The sequence below is a fragment of the Carcharodon carcharias genome, chromosome 6 (assembly GCF_017639515.1).
Source record: "Carcharodon carcharias isolate sCarCar2 chromosome 6, sCarCar2.pri, whole genome shotgun sequence".
NCBI classification, from domain to species: domain Eukaryota; kingdom Metazoa; phylum Chordata; class Chondrichthyes; order Lamniformes; family Lamnidae; genus Carcharodon; species Carcharodon carcharias.
In genome coordinates, this window is record NC_054472.1 from 114649816 (window position 1) to 114672629 (window position 22814).

At 42.4% G+C, this 22814-nt stretch overlaps 1 protein-coding gene across 1 annotated transcript in view; it reads left to right on the plus strand.

Annotated features, from left to right (window-relative positions):
* kcnq3 (potassium voltage-gated channel, KQT-like subfamily, member 3) overlaps positions 1-22814 on the plus strand; it is a 1166510-nt gene that overhangs the window by 421421 nt on the left and 722275 nt on the right. The window lies entirely within an intron of this gene.

Here is a 22814-nt window from a genome sequence, read left to right on the forward strand (position 1 = left end):
AGAATTCCGTTTATGTAGCAACATGGAAGCCAGTTTTGAAGGCCTTGAATACCTGAAAAAGTAGGTACTTGGGTCCCTGATTTTCCATATTATTATTACTGTTTTGTTTGAGTTATATTTTCATGTCTGTCTCAATTGTAATTGAAGTTATCAACTATAACATTCTGATTAACTTTAAGCTTACAAAGTGACAAACAGGAATTCTCATAATAAATTTCTTTTAAAAAATCACAAAACAGAGTATCTAAACTCTGAAATGTTATAGTTTGTATAATTTTTAATACTAATGTCCTTTCCAAATTACTCTCACAAAAGATAAGAATAAACCCCAATTCTTTTTAATTACTCCTTTAATTGCTTATAAGTGCAAAACTTGGTGTATTAGCTGAGTAAAGTTGGGTCTAACACCCAGGCTGTAAGGCTACCTAATAGCTTTGCATGAAGAACAATTGTATTCTACATTATTGTTCCTTAATAATATAAGCTGAATTGAGATTATTTTTGGCAAGCATTGAAAATGTGTGGGTACTATTTAATATGTTTAATAATGTCATTGAGGAATCAATTTTCACCAGTAAAACTATATATTTTAAAATATGTTTTAGGTCAATTTAGGCAGAAGTTGCTTTACAGGGATAATAGTGTAAAATATCCATATGGGGTCTTAGACTTCCTGCCCTAACATCGGCAGAAACCCTAGGAAAACAGGATAAGAGGCTGTTAATGTTGCACCAGACAATTAGGAGAACCTCTGTGGAAATTCTATACCAGCTTCTTTTTCTCAGCATTTGTGTTAAACTCCCACATTTGAATATGAATTTTATCTGTAAAGATTAGAAGATGTTACCAAAGTAAACATCTCACTAAATGTTACCTCAGAAAAATATTAAACTTAAACAGCTCTAACAGTCAGATGGTTTTAATGTAGTTGTACCTGGTGATTTCTGATGGGAGGGAAAGTCAATCTCTGTGTTAAATTATCATGACACAGATAACAAAATGCTGTTGATAAATCTGAAGCACAGATTAGCTCAGTTTTTACACCTCCAATGCTGTGCATGTCTTTTATTACTTTTTCTAGAGCACAGAAATCATTTATATTATGCAAACCACTTATGTGTCTCTTCTTGTGGTTTGATTCTTGAGATTCTCAAGAAAGCTGCTAATTTCAGCAGGCAGACAGACCCAAAAATCTCTAATAGTGCTATTTTATAAGAGAGCACTCAATTGTAAAGCCAGAAAATACTGGAAATATACAGCAGGGCCATCAGCATCTTAAAAAGGGAAAAGAAAGGATGATGATTTGGTAGATATCCTTCATCAGAACTCCTGTTGTCTAGGATTGGGCTGAATTTTACAGGGCGTAGGGGGTGAATGAGCACCCTCAAGAGGAAAGTTGGTGCCGCACTGACCAACGCTCAACAAACTTTTCCTGCAGCAATAACAAGCTGTCGGCCATAAGCAGATGAGGGTCAGACTTCCGCCCCTCAGTGGGAGGAAGACCCACCCTCAAGAGCTGCCAACCAATCAGATTGGCTGGCAGTCCCAGCAGTGCCAGGACTCAGTAGTGGGCACTGATGGGACTGTAAGTAGATTCACAAGGAAGACCAATGGTGGGAAGGAACGAAGCGGGGTAACATCTTGGGATGCACACCAATACACACAGGGTACCCCCACTAAAGGGTGCAGCTCCTTTCCTTTCCACCTTTTAAGCAGTTGGGTTAAAAAAATGGCCTATTAACTCCTGCCAGCCTGCCCATGCCAACCATATTACGGTGTGGGCAGGGTAATATAGGTCAATTGATTTGTTAACCAGCTCAATTGCCCATTAATTACCTTTTTAAAATTGGCAGGCAGGCTGCCGATTTTGGCGTCCACCCAACTACTGCATTATGGAGGACAGCTCGGAGTGGGCAGGGGTAGGCTACTCATCTGTCATATTTTATGTGCCCCCTTCCCCCAACCCCACTGAAAACACACCTGGTGGGTGGGTGGGTGGGGGGGGGGGGGCATAAAACCTAGTCCATCAAGTGTCAGATATGCTACCTACTATTTCCTGAACTCCTTCCGCTAGCTGAAAAATTGCAGCCTGGTGGCAAGTGGCCTTAAGTGGCCAGTTAAAGTCCTCAGTTGGGGTGAAGTTCAATCAAGTTCATCAAGCATGATGTCCACTTTACAAATTTATGCTGGCTACCTCTAATTAGCTGAAAATATTAAAGGTGTTCAGTCACTCTATCCTTAAGTATAGACTCAAGTAATTTCCTGACAACGAATGTTAGGCTAACTTTGGTTTCCCTCTCTCACCTTTCTTACCTAGTGAGGCGACATGCCAGATTTTCCAATCTGAAGGAGTGGCTCCTGAAGTGAGAGAACTTTGGAAAGTTAAGGCATCTGCAATGTTCTCATCCACTTCCTTTAAAACCCTGAATTTTACTGACCCTCTTTCCAGACTGGGCTCACTGCACCAAAGGTCTACGCACCCCCCCACCACCACCTGGGTGCTCCCTCCACACCTGGCCTTGCCATCACAGCCCCCACCCCACCTTCTGTCCTCCCGTCCCCTCCCCTCAACCCCTGGGCCTCCCACTCGATCCATACCGATAGATGCCACTGCTCTCAGTAGCACTACTGCGAGATTGGCTGGCAATCAAATTGGCGCAACCAGATTGGCCAGTAGCTCTCTGAGGTGGGACTTCTTCCCGAATGAGGGGTGGAAGTCCTGTCTCCTGCCAATTAATGGCCCTTGGATGAGGGGGTGGGGAGTGGTGGGGTGCAGGGAACACTGCCATCTGAAAAATCCAGCCCTATGACCCTATCAAAAGCTGATTGAAGTAATAGACAAGGGAAAATCTATGGATGTGATTTATATGGAATGTAACAAGTCAATTGGTAAATTCCCTCATAAGAGACTATTAGTAAAATAATTAATTGGGGCAGGGCCAACTTCAATGGGGTGAGAACAGATCTGGCCTGGGTAAATTGGAAATGAAGATTGGCAGGCAAAACTATAACTGTACAATGGGGTACATTTAAAGATGACATAGTTTGGGTACAGTTAAGGTACATTTCCACGGAGGGGAAAGATTGTGCAAACAAATCGAGAGCTCCCTGGTTGAAAAAAGAGTTAGAGGGTAAGATGAAGCAGAAAAATGGTGCATTTGACAGATATCATTTGGATAACACAATTGAGAATAATGCTCAATATAAAAGGCTCAAAGGGGAAGTGAAGAAACAAATAAGAGAAGTAAAGAGAGTGTATGAAAAGAGACTGGCAGCAAAACATAAAAGTCTTCTAAAGCCACACACATAATAAAAGGGTGGGAAAAGGAGGAGTGGGGTGATAATAGATATAAAAAGAAATTTACACATAGAGGTAGGGGATAGGGCTGAGAACTTTGTATCTGCCTTTAGCAAGGAAGAAGATGCTGCCGAGGTCATAGTGAAAGAGTAAGTAGTTGAGACAATGGATGGACTGAAAATGAATGAAGAGGAAGTATTAGATAGGATGGCTTTACTTAAAGTTGATAAGATGCATCCAAGGATACTGAGTGAAGTAAAGGTGGAAATTACAGAGGCACTAGCCAGAATTTGCAATCCCCCTTATATACGATGGTAGTGTCAGAGGACTAGGGAAATTGCAAATGATACAGAACACAATGGGTTCAAAAAAGGATGTAAGGATAAACCCTGGAGCCACAGGCCAGTCAGTTTGAGCTTGGTGGTGCTATGTTATTAGAAATGATAATTCACAACAAGATTAATATTAAACTTGGACGCATGTGGATTAATTAAGAAAAGCCAACACAGACTTTTTAAGGGAAAATTGTGTTTAACTGACTTGCTTGAGATTTTCATTGCTGTAACAGAGAAGGTTGATGAGTGTAATGTTGTTGGCGTGTACATGAACTTCCAAAAGGCATTTGATAAAGTGCCACATAACAGACTTGTCAGCAAAGTTAGAGCCCATGTAGTAAAAGAGTCAGTAGCAGCATGGCTGAGTGATGGGAAGCAGAGAGTAGTGGTGAAGGTTGTTTTTCCAGGCTGAAGGAAAATATGTAATTGGATTTCCAAACATTGATATTAAGATCTCTACTTTTCTTGATTTATATTAATGACCTAGACTTGGGCTGGGATTTTCCGGCCCCATAGCGGGTGGGACCCATCACGGTTGAGGTGGCGCCCCAGCCAGAAGTCCATTGACTTGTGGCAGGACTGGATGATCCCAGCTGTGGGCGGGTGCAGAAAATTCCGCTCATGGTATACAGAACACAATGGAAGTATTGTGAACTGTGAAGAGACATATACAGGCTGGTGGAATGGATAGGCAAGTAGTCCATGAAATTTAACACAGAGAAATGTGAAGTGATTCATTATTGTATGGAGAATGACTGTACAGGGGGTATCTGGACACAAATTACTAAAGATGGCATGGCAGGTGGAGAAGGCAGTTAATAAAGTATACAGGATCCTGGGCTTTATAAATAAGGACATTGAGTATAAAAGTAAGGAAATTATGATATGGAACACTGATTCAGCCTCAGCTAGAGTATCGTATCCATTCTGAACACCAAACTTTAGGAAGGATGTGAAGGTATTATAGAAGATGCAGAAAAGTTTCACAAGAATGGATCCAGGGATGATGAGCTTCAGTTATGTGGATAGATTGGAGAAGCTGGGGCTGATGTTCTTGGAGAAGAGAAGATTAAGAGGAAATTTGATAGAAATGTTCAAAATCATTAAGGGTCTGGACAGAGTAGATATGGAGAAACAGTTTCTGTTACTGGAAAGATCAGGAACCAGAGGACACCAATTTATTATGATTTGCAACAACAGCATTGGCAACATCAGGAAAAGATTTTTTAAGGAGCGAGTGGTTAAAACCTGCTTGAGAGTGTGGTGGAGGCAGATTCCTTCGAAACCTTCAAAATAAAATTGAATAATTATCTGAAGAGAAAAAATTTGCAGGGCTGTGGGGTGGAATTTTATGGCCCCATCGCAGCAGGGCTGGGGCCATAAAATGCAGCGAACCATTCAAATGTTCATTGACTTCGGCAGGATCAGAAAATTCCTCCACGGGGAGGGGCCAGAAAATTCCGCTCTCGGAGAAAGGGTGGGAGAGTGGGACTAGTTGAGTTTGTCTCCTGTGCTGCAACCATTGTGCAATTCTATAATTCTATCCATGTTACACATTTTCCAATAGTCATAATTTCTTCCTTAATGTGTTGCATTGGACAGATGTAAGGGGTCCAAAGTTCTTCTTTGTTTGTTGCGGCAGAGAGAGCTTGGCATTTGAATTAGTTAAAGTGCACCAACAGGAATAGTATCAGTAACCTCTTATACTTTCTCGGCCTTAGACATAATCAATACATCATTGAACCCAGTTGGTAAATGTCCCACAAGTGATTTGTTGAGAGGGATGTTGGTTGTACCACTGCTGGGGAATGCACCATTTGATGTCAGAACTGAGAGTAGTACCAGACTGCAAGCAGTAAGGATTCCCTGTCATGCTTGCAGTAAGTGAAGCAGATATGGGGTTGGGCCATGTGAGGCCAGTTACGATTCCAAGTAACATCCAGTCTCTATCTAGAACAGTTAGGGAAAATCATACCTGATTTTTATGAAGCCTCCTGATGGTGAGTTCCTTATTTATGGAGAATATTTTTTTAATGTATTGATGCTGCTGATTTCATGCTTCCTTGCAATATTCATACATATGGGATGTAAAATTAGACAATCAATTTGCCTCAGCTCAGTTACAGTGTGAAACTAGGAAACTCTTAGTAACTGAGATTTGTATAAAGTTCTGTAAAGTAAAGCATTTTTACAATTTATATTTTATAAATACTTTATGCTCTGGAAATTGTCACTCTTTTGTGCATCCAAATTGTTTGAATACATTGAAACTTCCTTTGAGTGTGACAATGAAGTTTTACATGAACATGTTGCACAAGTAGCATGTTCACAAATACAGGCAGTGGAATTTCCACCTAATACATTTTGCTTCGGAGTTTTACAGGTAGCTTGTATCAGCCATGGGTTTTGAATGTTGTGATGTTTTAAAATCGCTTCTGGTGAAGCAGAAAATTAATTATTATCATTACCGAATTTGGCCTTATTCCAAATGTCCTATAAATTTTGACCTGTTGTAAGATTCTCTGAATTTGGTCAGTAATTGTTTGAAATACATCCTCAATTCTTTTCTTTGCTCCCCCCAACGCCACCCCTACCCCCACCAAATGGTATATTCTGAATATTTTTTCCTATACTTTGGCTGTACTTTTTTTCCATTTGCCTAGTTTTACACCTTACAGACTAGAATGAGTCATCTCACAACCAATTTCCTCATAGCTGACCACTGTAAGATAATGATAAGAGCCTTTCCCTTCTGTTTTACCTCCTCCTATCGGGCCTCCTTGCAAAGTGATTGGAGTGATGTTTGAGCCTATGGTAGAGATATGCTGACACTCAGCACATTATATCACCACACGTCAGAACAATTTTAAAATGTCACATTGGCAGTGGATGGAAGCAGGGGATGGAATAAAAATACAAATTGTGCTTCTGGTGCAAACATTAGGCTTCAAATTTGCAAAGAATATAGTGTTGGTTTCTCATGAGTGGAAGGTTAGCATAGAGGGAACATTCTAGAGCAGGAACACAACCCACAGGCATACATTGATAGTGTAAAACACACCAAGAATTTTTAATTTTCTTACCTTTTGTTTGTTCTCCTATACATTTTTTATCCCTTATCATATTCCAAGCACTATCATAATCCTATGAACGAAACAGCATTTCCACTGTGTAAATGCAGTGCTTCACCCCTTACTGATTCTTTAAGCAATAATTTTTAATATACATGTTGGAATTATGATGTGTTATTTTACTAAGTGCTTGAAAATATTTGTGTGAACCTTTTCGGTGATTTTAATGGAAAGGTTAAACTTCACCAAAAGACAGAGGAAAACACACACGTGTCAATCAGCTAAGTATCAATTTATACAGCACACTATGGTGTTACTGAATATCTGTTTATATTTGTGGTGGAACTGTAATATTTTGCATTTTTATTTTGTGGTTTCCATAACAAGATATCCCAAGGCTATTATAGTGGGTGTGGGTGACAGTGGTCAAGGGACCAGAATAGGAAGGAGAAAAGTTTTGGGTAGTGATCATAAGCATAAATCAGTAGCTTTGGATAAAGGTTTTGAAGCTAGGGAGAAAAGCTTGGGATCTAGGAAGAGATTTTCAAGTTGCAGGTATTTGATGCCACCATCAGTTATGGAGCAAAAAGATGTAATGGCTGACTAGACCCCAGTTAGAATAGTAGAAGATGTATAATGGCATATATGGTTGGAAAAGTTTGCATGGTAAGAGAGAAGAAAATCTATGAGGGACCTGAAAACCAGGACAAAGATTTTAAAATGAATGCTAGGGAGTGTAAAGATATGTGTATAAGATAAAATGAAGTGGAGTTCATGTAAGGTAGCACTTGAGAAGTCAATGAGGAGAGTGCTGAAGAAATCAAGTTGGGTTCAGAGTTTGGTGGTAATGCAATGGAGTTGTTGATTGGCCATTTTGTGACTTTGTGATGGACTGAGTGGGGGTGTGAAACTCAGCCAAACAAATTGCTAAAGTTGCAGACTGCCAGATTGAGTCTGCTGAGTACCTTGGGAGAGGGGATTGAATCACCTGAGTTAGGAGCACAGCAGGATGACTCTTGCTAATGTTGAATTTGAATCTAGTTCAGAACCTGTATATTTGGGCCATTTTCTGACTGCCAATAACAAGGTACATTTCCTTGCTGCAAACCAGATTTTCCAATACATGTGTGCAGTATCTTGTCATCAGCAAGAATTCAGGAAAAGCTATCCTCCAGCATCTGATCTGTCCTTTTCCTTAGTGTTAATAACGATAGATCTTCCGTTCTTGGGTGAGCAGGAGGTGGGTAGAAAGAAAGTGACCAGATTCAATATTAATTTAAGAGCTATTAAACCTTCTTGCAGATGTTTTGTTTAAAAGGGATGAATCTAGGAATTAATACTGGTGATATGAATGAATAAACACTTAATATATTTGTATGACACTTTAATATGCAATTATATGCAAATTAGATTTAAGAGTTGGTGTGTGATTCTGTTCATTGCAATGGGATCATGCAGTACATGTCTTAATATAGACTCATAGGCGCTTACAGCACAGAAGGAGGCTATTTGGCCCATCGTGCCTGTGCTGGTCAACAAAGATGTAACTACACCGATCCCATTTTCCAGCAGTTGGTCCATAGCCCTGGAGGCGATGGTAACGCAAGTGAATATCTAAATACTCCTTAAATCTTACGAGAGTTCCTGACTCAACCACCCTTTCAGGCAGTGAGTTCCAGACTCCCACCACCCTCTGGGTGAAAAGATTTCTCCTCAACTCCCCTCTTAGCCTTCTACCTCTTACCTTAAATCTATGTCCCCTGGTTATTGACCCCTCTACTAATAGAAAAAGTGCCTTTCTATCCACCTTATCTATGCCCCTCATAATCTTATACACCACTATCAGGTCCTGCCTCAACCTTCACTGCTCCAAGGAAAACAACCCAGCCTATCCAATCTTTCCTCATAGCTCAGACCCTCCAACCCAGGCGGCATCCTGATAGATCTCCTCTGCACCCTCTCCAGTGCAATCACATCCTTCCTATAATGTGGTGACCAAAACAGCACGCAGTACTCCAGTTGTGACCTAACCAGAGTTTTATACGGTTCCAGCATAACCTCTCTGCTCTTGTATGCCATGCCTTGGCGAATAAAGGCAAGTATCCCGTATGCTTTTTTAAACACCTTATCTACCTGCCCTGCTACCTTCAGGGATTTGTGGTATGCACACCAAAGCCCCTCTGATCTTCAGCACTTTCCAGGGTCCTAACATTCATAGTGTAATCCCTTGCCTTGTTAGCCCTCCCCAAGTGCATTACCTCACACTTATCCAGGTTGAGTTCCCTTTGCCACTGCTCTGCCCATCTAACCAGTCCATTGATATCCTCCTGCAGTTTACGGCTATCCTCCTCACTATTTACCACCCTACCAATTTTCATGTATTCTATGAACTTCTTGTTCAAAGGCCCTATATTTAAGTCCAAATCATTTATGTACACCACAAACAGCAAGAGCTGCAGCACCGAGCCCAGCGGAACCCCACTGGAAACAGACTTCCAGTCACAGAAACATCCCTCTACCATCACCCTCTGTTTCCTGCCTCTCAGCCAATTTTGGATCCAACATGTCACTTTTCCTTGGATCCCATGGGCTTTTACTTTCTTGACCAGTCTGCCATGAGAGGCATTATCAAAAGCCTTGCTAAAGTTCATGTAGACCACATCAAATGCATTACCCTCATCAACACCCCTTGTTACCTCCTCAAAATATCCGATCAAATTTGTCAAACACGACCTTCCCTTAACAAATCCATGCTGACTACCCCTGATTAATCCGTGTCTCTCCAAGTGCAGATATATTCTGTCCCTCAGAATTCTTTCCAGTAACTTCCCCATCACCGAAGTTAGACTGACTGGCCTGTAATTTCCTGGTCTATCCCTTCCTCCTTTTTTAATAATGGGACAACGTTGGCAGTCCTCCAGTCACCTGGCACCTCACCTGTGGCCAGAGAGGATTTGAAAATTACTGCCAAGGCCCCAGATATCTCTTCCCTAGCCTGCCTCAACAGTCTGGGATACATCTTATCCAGGCTTGCAGATTTATCCACTTTTAAGGCCGCTAAACTCGTTAGTACCTCCTCTCTCTCTATGTGAATTTCCTCTAATATTTCACAGTCCTCGACCCTGATGTCTATACCTGCGTCGTCCTTTTCCATTGTGAAGACTGGTGCAAAGTATTAATTGAGGACTGAAGCCACGTCTTCCAGGTCCACACACAGATTACCTCCATGGTCCCTGATTGGACCTATTCTTCCCTAGTTATTCTCTTGTTCCTTGTATATTTAAAAAACCCCTTTGGGTTTTCCGTTATTCTACTCACCAGTGCTTTCTCATAGTCTCTTAGATTTCCTGATTTCCTTTTTAAGTTTCTCCCCTGCAGTTTTTATACTCCTCTAAGGACTCTGTGAGCCCTCAGTATCTGCCATAAAATTCCCTTTTCTTCTTAATCCTAACCCTTATATCCCTTGACATCCAGGGTTCTCTGGACTCGGTCCCCCTCTTTGCCTTTAAGGGAACATATTTGCCCTGTTCTCTTGCTATTTGCTCCTCAAATGCCTCCCACTGCTCTGACACAGTTTTATCTGCAAATAGCTGCTTCTAGTCCACTTGGGCCAAATCGTATCTCATCTTAGTAAAATTTGCCTTTCCCCAGTTTAGAACTTTTATTCCTTGACCAACCTTATCCTTTTCCATAACTATCCTAAATCTAACTGTGTTATGGTCACTATCTCCAAAATGCCCCCCTCCCCATCTGCCCAGGCTCATTTCTGAATATTAGATCCAGAACTGCCCCCTCCCTTGTTGGGTTTTCTACGTACTGGCTAAAAAAGTTCTCCTGGATGCAACTTAAGAATTTTGCTCCCTCTCTACCTCACACACTAAAACTATCCCAGTTAATATTTGGGTAATTAAAATCCTCTACTATTACTGCCTTATTATTCTTACACTTCTCTGAAATGTGATTATATATTTGACCCTCTATCTCTCCCTGACTGTTTTGGGGCCTATAGTACACACCCAACGGCGTGTTTGCCCCTTTTGTGTTTTTTACTTCTACCCATATGACCTCATTTGATGATCGTTCCAAGATATCACTCCTCCTCATTGCTATAAATGATTCCTTGATCAATATTGCGAACCCCTCCTCCTTTTTTACCCCCCTCTCTGTCTCATCTGAATACCCTATAACCAGGAATGTTGAGCTGCCAATCCTGACCTTTTAACCAAACCTCGGTCATCGCTATGATATCATACTCTCATGTGTCTATCTGCGCCCTCAGCTCACCTGTTTTATTCCTCAGGCTACTTGCATTAAATATATTCCATTTAGCCTTGCTAAACTCACTTCTATCTTATCTAGCCTATGTTTCCTCTGCCTTCCAGACTCATTTACTAGCATTTTAAGTTCTAATTCCACCTCAGCATCTCTTCCCTCTGAACTACTTTTCAGGATCCCAACCCCCTGCCAATTCAGTTTAAATCCACCCAACAGCATTAGCAAACCTCCCTGCGAGAATGTCGGTCCCGTTCCTGTTCAGATGTAACCCATCTAACTTGTACAGGTCCCACCTCCCCCAGAAATGGTCCGAATGCCCCAGGAATCTAAAGCCCTCCCTCCTGCACCATCTCTCCCTGCATTCATCTGGTCTATCCTTCTGTTCCTATACTCACTACTGTGTGGCACTGGGAGTAATCTGGAGATTACTACCTTTGAAGTCCTGCTTTTCAATTTCCTACCTAACTCCCTAAAGTCTGCTTGCAGGACCTCATTTTTCTTTCTTCCTATGTCATTGGCCCCAACATGGACCACGACCTCTGGCTGTGCACTCACCCCCTTCAGAATACCCTGCAACTGTCCTGTGATATCCTTGACCCTGGCACCCGGGAGGCAACATACCATCCTTGGGTCATGATTACAGCTGCAGAATCTCCTGTCTACTCCCCTCACGAACAACCCCCCTACCACTATTGCCCTTCTCTCCCCCTGAACAGCTGGACCACCCACAGTGCTATGGCCTTAGTTCTGGTCGGCCTCCACAGAGGAACTGTCACTCTCACCATTTTCCAAGGCCAAACAACGATGTAGACATAAAGGGCCAGGAACATTCCAGCCTTATTAAAAGAGAACTTTGGTATTCTTAGCTTGCGGCACATTGATGAAATGCATACAGTCTCTACTACTTAAAGCAGGTATATTGGTGTCAATGTGATTTCCCTGCTATATGCCATGAATGACATAACCAAAATATTTAAGAAACATAATTGCCTCCTTCCGAAGCTCAAGTGAAAGCTAAGACACATTTATCTCAGTCCAGCCTTCAGTTCCCAGCTGGCTGAGTTCACTGCCTGCTCTGCAAAATTAATTATGTTGAGGCCCCCATCTTCTTGATTGCAATTCTTGAGTATGTGAGGGCTGAGATCCAGGAGCTGACAGGAAATGTATTGCTGGACAATAGCCATTCTCTGCCGTCGGCAGCTCTCCATGCATCAAGGAGCTCAGCAGGCTGCTGGGCGTATCACCATCATCCAGGCCAGGGTCATGTGCGACATCCAGGCCTAGCTCCTGCTCTAGCCCGGGGACCAGTGCTAGCAAGTTAGTCAACAAGAAGGGCTTACAGCAGTCGGGGGGTTTAGGGACTTTCTGGGTAGACAGATGCTGTTGGAGCTCCCTGATCCAAGTCAGGGAAATCATAAAAGGACAAGAAAATACTGAAGTTACCATCTTTTCTTGGACACATTACTACATTAATCATCCTTTAATGAGGTGCAAACAGCTGATTGAAGCTGCTTCGACAGTCCGAAATAATTGATGTTTATTTTTCAAAGCAGCGCTTCAGCAATTGATTCCTATGGTGATAGCAAATGGTTAGTGTCATTTGCTTGCTGTAGGTGACTGCATATGATAAATGGCGGTGTGGGTGGTAGGCATCATTGTCCTTTTTCTATAATGCATGGCTTGTTCATTTGATTATTAATGTTGAATTGTTAATTGGTACCTTTAATTATTTTTACACAACCACACATTCAAAGTATCTTAAAAGGGACAGCTTGTAATGGGCCTGTGGTGAACCTTCTGGTTGCTGCATGCTCTTCCAAGCAGTAGCTGGCAGGAAGCATTGGTTAAAATTGTATTCCATTACATGTTCCTTTCTGCTTGAGGTTTTATTTGTTGATTGATGGGATGTGGACGTTGCTGGCAAGGTCAGCATTTATTGCCCATTCCTAATTGCCCTTGAGAAGTTGATAGTGAGCTGCCCTCTTAAACTGCTGCATTCCATGTGTTGTAGGTACACCCAAGTGCTGTTAGGGAGGGAGTTCCAGAATTTTGAGTCAGCGACAGTGAAGGAACGGCGATATATTTCCAAGTCAGGATGGTCTGTGGCTTGGTGGGGAGCTTGTAGGCGTTGGTGTTCCCATGTGTCTGCAGCACTTGTTCTTCTAGGTGGACCTGTGTTTGGAAGATGCTGCCATAAGAGGCCTGGAGAGTTGCTGCACTTCATTTTGTACTTGGTACACACTGCTGCCATTGTGCATCAGTGGCAAATGGAGTGGGTGTTTAAGGTGGTGGAGGGTGTGCCAATCTAGTGGGCTGCTTCATCCTGGATGGTGTTGAGCTTCTTCAGTGTTGTTGGAGCTGGACTCATCCAGGCAAGTGGAAAGTATTCCATCATAATCCTAACTTGTGCTTTGTAAATGTGGGTAGGCTTTGGGAAGTCAGAAACTGAGTTACTTGCTGCAGAATTCCCAGCCTCTGACCTGTTCTTGTAGCGACAGTATTTATATGGCTGGTCTTAGTTCAGTTTCTGGTCAATGGTAACCCCCAGGATGATGATGGTGGGGGATTCAGCTGTGGTAATGCCATTGAATGTCAAGGGATGACGGTTAGATGGTTAGTGCCATTACCTGGCACTGCTTGAGTATTTGGAGGTGAATGATGAGGATAAAAGAAGCATCACGGGGAAGATTTATTTGTACCAGAACTGCATTGTTAAAATGCATTATTACCCATTCAGCATTTTAAAGGACCCTGAATAGCTACAGGGAAATGTCTGAAGGGAATTGCCTGAGGTTCAGCACAATGGCAGCGAAAGAGTGATGCCACTACCTGCTGCAGTCTGACCTGCAGACAAGCTCCACCACATGGCCATAATGCCTTATTTGGCACAAGAATCTGCCTTTTACACAACCATGAAAGAAATATTTAGGTGAGAATCATCCCTCGCTTACAGACTGGAAATATTAGTATGGGATGGGTGAGTGCCAGTTAACACTCTGGATTCAAGTGAATTAATACTGTCAGTAATAGTCACTATCTAATACAAAAGATGTTGGCACAAGTGGAAATCCTACATTTCAACTTGCGCCTGACATCAAAACCACACTCAAAGCACTCACACAAATAGTGTTTGTGATTATGTCCATTGCATTTCAAACTTATGTTTATTTTCAACGCAAAGTCAGAATCAATGTTGAGTCAATTAACTATGTCGTCAACTTCTAAATATTCACCCATGAGACCTTAGCACAAGTTTCCCTCTGTGTTTTCCCTTCTCCCTTGGCTTGTCGTGGCAGCACAATATGCAGGATTGAAAAATATCACAAAGATACAGGCTGTGTATTTGTTTCCCAGAATGGAATTCAGCAATAGCATTGCAATCACCCCAGGGAAATATGTTATGAATCACCTTCAGACTCTCCAATGATGTATTGCCATGTGTTTAAAAAAAAATTGGAACTTCCCCAATGAATCAGTGAACTTACTTAGTGAGTAGCTGAGTCAAGCAACTGGGGTAGTTCCAGATTTGATCCCTGATCTTTGCTTGGGTAATCTATTTCAGCCAAGGTGGAGGTAGGTGCTTTGTAATTACATTCAATGACCTGATGGGGAGGCAGGTGGGAGGGCAAGGGGTGGAATTAGTTAGACCCCCTCCCAGAGGTATATAGGTAAAGATGTTTGGTGAGGGCAGGATGCCCCTGCACTGGATTAGGCTGTTCCTTCAGCATCAAGCCTCATAAATGAATAATGATCATCTTGGGAGAGGCAAAGTGGAAACCTTACACCCAAGGAACTGTATCCCAGTAAGAAATGAGAAAAAAAGTCAATAAAATCAATGTATATTAATTTTAGACCCACAATTTTAAAGCTATTTTTACCCCAATTTAAAAGTTTTTTTTCAAAAATCTTTGGGTTAAATTTGATAAGTCTGCAGACAGAGGTGATTAACCTGTGCCCATTGCTTCCAGTATGTCAATTTTTGCTGCCTGCTAATTAACTTGATTTCAGCCAACCCTAATTGCACCATTGAGCAGCTGCGCATCTGAGCATGGGGCCCAAAATTGAGAGAGGCAAGCACCACTTAAATCTAGCCTGCACTACTTAAAATCAATCTGCACCTCTTAAAGGGGAGGTGCAATTTGGCTGGAGCAAATTGTGGAATTCATTGTGGAATTTCTTCTGATGTGGAAAAAGACAAAATAGTGGCACAATATGGAGTCAGCAAACTCCAGCATTTTCTGGCTGCACTGGAGACCTTGGCCAAGGTGGTGCAGAGGAGGACAGATCCACAGACAAATTCTTATAAGGCATTAGGACCAGATCAATCCCAGAGGACAACGCCTGGATCAAGACCTGAGGACCTGAATGCAGCACTGCAAAGCTTTATTGACATCACATGAATGGCCAAGGTTAATGCCATATCTCACCAACTGCACCACTAGTCTCCCATACTGCTCAATGCACTGCACCCGCATCACTCACCTACCAACAATTGATATCAATCAGGATTCATACCTAGTATTCACAGCTTCACCTCACCCTTGCACACTTTGATCTACTCCAAGTCTGCCATTCATAAATCAAAGCTTACAAATGTTGTCAGCTATTCAGCCATGGCAGCTGCATCACCCAAACACATCACAACATGCTCTCTGATACATTTCCCTCTCTCTTGCAGAACAAGGTGGTGCAAAATTGGAGGCAGCAGTTGCTAACAATGGGGAAACAGGGCTGGCTGCATGTCCTGAACCCCATAGATGGTTGTAATGGTAGATTTAGATGAGGACAAATGGGAGGAGGCTTGAGTAGAGCACAAGCGCCAGCTTGTACGTGTTGGAATGAATGGCCTGATTCTGTGCCATACATCTTATGTAATCCTATGTAATCATTGAAGCGGCCACGGCGGGATGGGGGCATTGGGGGGGTGGGGTGCTGATATCATAGAAATGACAGTATCATTACATCCTCCTCATATCCCACTTCGTCTGATTTTGAAGCTGCAGATCATGTATGCAGGTACTTCTGACTCCCTCCACCTTCCCTCAACACTTTGTGTATTTGTGCCTTTCTCCTTTGAGATGCCTGAGAATTGCAACCTGGTCAGTCAATGACGGAAGATCGACAGGGGAAAGAGCAGGAAGAAACACCATCAATGGGGAAGAATTTAGAATACAGGAGGTGGCTGATGGAATACACAATGAAATGTTTGGTGCATTAGCAGGACCTACGAGAAAGCCTAAGACCTCTTTCAAGGAGTATAGAGAAATGCGGGTTCACACTTGCACAGGGCCTTGCACAGAGTTTGGAGTGACCCTTTCCAACATAGAAGTGGTGGCTAACTCCATTAGCAGACTTGTGAACTCAACCATGATGCAGCATCTGATAGCCAATGTCTCAGCTTCATTTCAGCACAAACAGACCCACCCAAAGTCTGGCTACTGCAATAGAAGCTCAGACTGAAATCATACAAGCTTGGACTGGTGCCATTATGGTTGCGGGTACCAGTGCTCCAAGGAGCTTGCAGGATCTCACAGCAGTCCAGCAGCCTCTCCTGCCACTGGTTACTTTGATTACTGAGGCACTACACTTGGGGAGTGGCAGTAACTCTGTGGAGCACAAACCTGCTTTCCTCTCTTGTCCATCCTTGCATGGTTGCCAGCCCAGACCACTGCTGTCCATGCCGAGATGGTGCAATGCAAAACCAAGCCTTCTAGGCCCAGTGATGCTCAAGGTTGTCCTCCAAAACCATCTACAATTTCCCTGACAAAGTCAGCAGCCTTCCTTCCACCAGTCATGCTGCAGCCACTGGGGTAGCACTGTGTAGGAGCATGAGGCCAGGCAAAGCAAGTGGAAGACAGGCATAGAGGGAATGCGCAAGGATGATTAGTTGACAGTTCTATGCAAAGTGGAATGCTTTAATTTATAAATTCAGTTTGGGCTGTTTATTTTATGATGGCTTACATTTTTGGATTGTGTCCAAGCAGACACTGTGATGAGCAATGACAGGGGGAAGGGACGATTGCTGAATGAAGAATTGGTGTTGTTTACTGGTATTGTAGCACACCAGAAAGGGCTGTCAAGGTTGTCTCTTCCCTCCTTCTCCTCCTCTTCTCCTGCCTCTTAGCTAGTCACCTGTAAAACTGATGTCAAGGGCTTTGCCCCATTATGAGCTCAGTAGAAACCAGTGATATTTTCAGTTTTTTTTAAGAATCTGAAAACCCAGATATTTACTAAAAGAATAAAGCTACAATGTTCAGGGTTTAAACAAAATAATTTTATAACACAAAAATCAAAGAACATGAACTATAATAATTACACTGTCTTATATAGTCATTTATGTTAAATATAATTACTTATACTCCAAATTGAATGTTTGTCTCTACTTCTCTTCTACACCCATTAGACTCTCAAGTCAGATACTTATCAAAGCTTGGAAGATTAACTACTTGGTCTGGGTGCTGTGTCAACGATTCATATACAAGCTGAGATTTCTTGGGCCTTGCATTTACTTCCAGCAAAGTTGTCCCTTCAAATCTCCTCCAATTGTCCAAAGGTTGCAAACTCCCCATTCAACATAGGCATCTCTGGTATCTTAAGCATTGCCACCTCTGGTCAGAACTCTCCTGGTTCTAATATTTTTTAAGTATGGAGTTTTATATCTAAAATTCTCTTCCAATTCTCCTCAGTTTATCTATACCAGAAATTTAATTTGCTGCTAGTAACAACCTTCAATTAACAAGTGTTTTAACTTTTTTTTAGCCAACACCCAAAATTTCAACTGAATTCTGCTGAAAAAGATATTTCCTTCAATCCAGCTTGGATTAAGCTCTAAAACTAAATTGCTTGAACAGAAAAGCACCCCAAGGTACCTGCTCACCCCTTTAATTAACTTGTTAACCGTTTTTTCTAGTGATCACCTCCCAGGCGATCTACTCACACAATCATTTACTGGAAACCAGCTGTTCCTTTTTTAAACCGGAAATCAAATTCTAATTCTTAAAGGGACCACCACCCCACTTAAAATATATATTTTTTCCCTCAAAAGCACGTGGGACATCACACGTCCCCTCTTAAAAGAAAAAAAGCCTTACTAAAGTAAGGATTTTTTCACAACCCTTTACGATACTACAAGTTTTAACATTATACACACGTTAGCAATTATCTTATTACATACAATACATATAATTATCCCTTCCACATAGTTCAATAAATATTCAAATGTTCATCTCCTTGTGATCCCAGGTCCTTGATCCAATGTTGATAGCCATTAAACAGATAGAGAGATTATGTCTAAAGCTTTGACATAACAATAAAGTTTATGTCTCCTTTATGTGGTTATGAGTTATTTAAACAAATTGTCAAACTCTGGATAAAGCGTCCACAATTAAATTGTTTCTTCTTGCAACATGAACAATTTTTAAGATAAATGGCTGCAGCATCAGACTCCAGTGAAATAAATGGAAATTCTTAGTCCAGAATTTCTCTAAAAAGTGGATTATGGTCCTTGTAGATTGCGTCTTCCTGGCAATTCTGGAAATGTATATTTCAAACTGTTGCAGAGCCAAAACGTGGCTTAATATTTCCTGTTCAACTATGGAGTACTTTCGTTGACAAGGATTAAGTTTTTTTGAAAATAATTAACTGGGGCTCTATGTTAGCAGGAGCACCTTGTAACAACATAATTCCCACACTGCATCACCAGCATCAATTGGCATCTTGAATAGTTTGTTGAAATTTGGAGCAGTCAACACAGGCTCCCTTATTAAGAGAGCCTTTAATCTCTTGAAGGCAGTCTGACATGATTCCGTCCAGTCATATTTGACTTTCTTCTTCAATATGTTTGTTAATGGAGAGGCTACTGTGCTGACATTTGGGACAAACTTCTTGTAAGTCCACAAACCTGAGGAACAGCAGTATCTCTTGTTTGGTTTAGGAACAGGAAAGTCCATAATCACTTGAACTTTAGTTTCTCTGGCAGCGCTTGACATTGCCACACGACATGTCCCAAATAAATGACCTTGTAAATGCATTTTCCTTCAAACGTATCACTAAGTCAGCTTTTTGTGGTCTCTCAAATGACTTGCTGAGATGTTTCACATGGTCTTTCCAAGTGTTACTGTAGGCCAATAAATCGTTAAGATAGACAACACAGTTTGATCGTCCATTAATAACTTGACTTGATGGCCTTTGAAAAGCAGTCGGCGCATACTTCATTCCAAATAGCATCACCTTATATTGACATGGACCATCTGATGTTACTAAAACAGGAATTTCCTTGGCTTGATCTGTTAGTGGCACTTGCCAATAGCCCTTTAATAAATCAATATTACTGATAAACTCTGAGTTTCTAACTCTATTGGTACAATCTACATTTTGTGGTATAGGATAAGAATTGGGTTTTGTTACGGCATTCACTTTACGGTAATCAATGCAAAATCTTTGAGTTCCATCAGGTTTTGGTACCAATACAACTGATGGACTTCAACTGCTTTGACTCAGTTCAATGATATCATTATCCATGAAGGTGAGTCCTTCTTGTGACTTGAGCCAATTTCTCAGGGTTCAATCTCAGGGTTTTGTTTAATGGGTGGAGTACATCCCACATCAACATCATGCATAACTAAATAAGTTCATCCTGCTCTATCAGCGACTCATATTCTTCCAGCAATTTGACTATGGCTGGGATTTTCTGGCCCTATTGTGATGGGACCCACTGCAGGAGATTCAGCGGCCCAGCCAAAAGTCCACTGACTTTCGGCAGGACCAGACAATCCTGGTGGTGAACGGGGCTGGAAAATCCCAGCCCTAAGTCACCCCAAGACTCTGCTGGAAGATGGTGTAATATTTTATCCAAAATTTTTAATGCCTCTTTATTGACTAATCTTATTACTGGTGGTTCAGTTTGAAAACTTTCAGTTTCTGTCTCATCATCTGAATCCTCAGGTACAGTTATGTTACTCTTTCTTCTTTACTCCCTGAAGTACACACTGTGGTTGTTTATCCTCCCTTGCACAATACCATTTCAGCATATTTATGTGACACACTCATTAAATTCTCCTGTATGGTGTAGTAATAACATAGTTTACTTCATTAAATTTCATATTAATCAAGTAAAGAATTTAGATACATAGGGGTGAATCTTATGGGGGAAGGGGGTGCGTATTGTTGCCTGCCATACCCCCGCCTGCCCGGTAGAAAAGTCAGACTTGAATCCGCCGACTTTAAAAATAGCTTCCCCACAGCAATAATATGCTGGGTGCAGCCTTAACAAGGTGAGGGTGGGGCTTCCACCCTTTAGGGAAAGGAAGTCCCACCTTTGAGAGCCGCCAGCAGCTGAGTATTCCCAGCAGTGCCGAAGCGTAGTAGTGGCCACTGCTGGGACTACAAGGGAGTTCTCCAAGATGCCCTATGGATGCCAGATTTGCAGGTAAATCCAGGGTATTTGGTTGAGGACCTTAGTGAGTGGTGGAGCTGGGGGAGGGTTTGAGTGGCCAGGGGGACAGCAAAAACGGGAGGTACCATCTTGGGGAGGGCCTGCCCCCGATGGGTACTGGGGATCCCCAAAGGAGGTATCCCCTCTTCATTCCTCCCTTGTACCCCAAGTTGGGAAAGTAGTGGCTGGCCACTTTCCGCCATCTGCTGTCCACCATATTATGGTGTCAGAGGCAGAAATAGGTTCTTAAGTGGCAATTAATTAGCCACAAGAGCCTCAATAGGCTATGGGTGGGGAGGCTGGCTGCACCTTACCCGCCCACTGGGGTGCTTGGCCTAAATAGCCAAGTGGTTATGGTACTGGGTTTGTAACCCCAAGATCAAGAGTTCAAATCTCACAATGGCAAAACTATGAAACAATGTAACTTCATCTGAAACAGATGGAAACAGGTTTGTACTCGAAAGAGTTACCCGCCCACTGTAATATGGGGGACAGTTGGGGGTGGACAGGAAGGTGGTGGGCTAGTCACCCATTTTATGTTACTGTAAAACTCCCCCCATCATCTAAAAGAGTAATTTTCTGTTTCTGATCCATAAATTTATCTTCAATAAATTTAAGTGGTCCTCTTACTTCATGCCTATAGAGTAACTCAAAGGGACTAAAACCTTCGGATTCATTATATGTATCCCTCACTGTAAAGAACAAAAATAAATTTCCTCTATCCCAACTCTCTGGATATTCAAGGGAATAAGCTTTGCCCACAGGCCGGGATTTTCCGTACCCGATCATGATGGGCATGTTCAGTGGCAAGATTGGGAATCTCACAAGAAAGCCCTAATCGTGTTTCCCGATAACATAAATCCAGGACATGATTGTCCCCTCCCCCCATCAATGGTAAGCTGCATTTCCCGCTGTCAAACGTTGGGAATTTAATTTTCATAACTTTTCATCTAATTATTGGGCCACACACCAGAACCACATGATTTCACGATGGTGTGATTTACAACTGCCTTTGAAAGGCATGAACCTGGTGACCTCAACTTTGAGGTGAACTTGGAGGTGAGTACATACAACTTTGCGCAGCGCTCGCGATGATCCCAGGGGGCCCCATGAATTCGGTGCAAGGGGAGGGAACATGCAAGTCTCAGCAGCGGCTTCTTCATGGCTGGCTTATGATGCTGGGGCAAGGGCAAAAGTGCCAGGGAGAAAGCAACCTCAGGCAAGAGTGGCAGTACTGAGAATGGGGGGTCATGGCAACACTGACTGACATTTGAACACAAACACGTCTGGGTGCACACGGGGTGGGGGTCGGGAGAGAAAATGGCTGGGCTAATGGCAAAACATTTCAAAGATGAGCAGTCCATCGCAGCTGAGAGCATTTAGCTTGAGCTCAATTGACATGCTTGGAGTCAGCCGAGTTAAGAAAGCATGCCCACTCAAGCGGCACAAATTCATATGAACTAGGAGCAGGAGTAGGCCATTCGGCCCCTCAAGACTGCTCTGCCATTCAATAAGATCATAAGATCTGATTGTAACCTCAACCCCACATTCTCGCCTACGCTAATAACCTTTCACCCCCTTGTTAATCAAGAATCTATCTAGCTCTGCCTTAAGAAATATTCAAAGACTCTGCTTCCACCACCTTTTGAGGAAGAGAGTTCCAAAGATTCACGACCCCTTGAGAGGAAAAATTTCTCCTCTTCTCTGCCTTAAATGAGCGATCCCTTATTTTTAAACATGACCCTTAGTTCTAGATTCTCGCACAAGAGGAAACATCCTCTCCTGTCAAGACCCCTCAGGATCTTAAAGGTTTTGATCAAATCACCTGTTACTCTTCTGAAGTCCAGTGGATATAAGCCTTACCTGTCCAACCTTTCCTCATAAGACAACCCACCCATTCCTGGTATTAACCTACTAAATCTTGTCTGAACTTCTTCTAATACATTTGCTTCTTTCCTTAAATGAGGAGACCAGTACTGTACACAACACTCCAGATGTGGTCTCACCAGTGCCCTGTACAATTGAAGCACAACCTCCCTACTTATGTATTCAATTCCCCTCACAATAAATGATAACATTCTGTTACCTTTCCTAATTACTTGCTGCACCAGTGTACTAGCCTTTTGTGATCATGCATTAGGAGCGGAATCATCCCAGATTTGCAGATAACCTGTGGTGGCGGGTGGGAAAAAGGACATTTTACCCACTGGCTGTACTGGCGGCTTTTCGCACCATACTGTCCCAATCCCGCCTCATTAATTATGCATTCCCGGGAAACACGTCAGGTCACTGGCGTCCTCTCATTCACCCGCCCTGCCAATGGCAGTTATCATTACTGCTGCATACAATTTCCACGGCAGTGGCTCCTTCCAGTGCCCCACTGGGGACCTGTGTGGGATCTC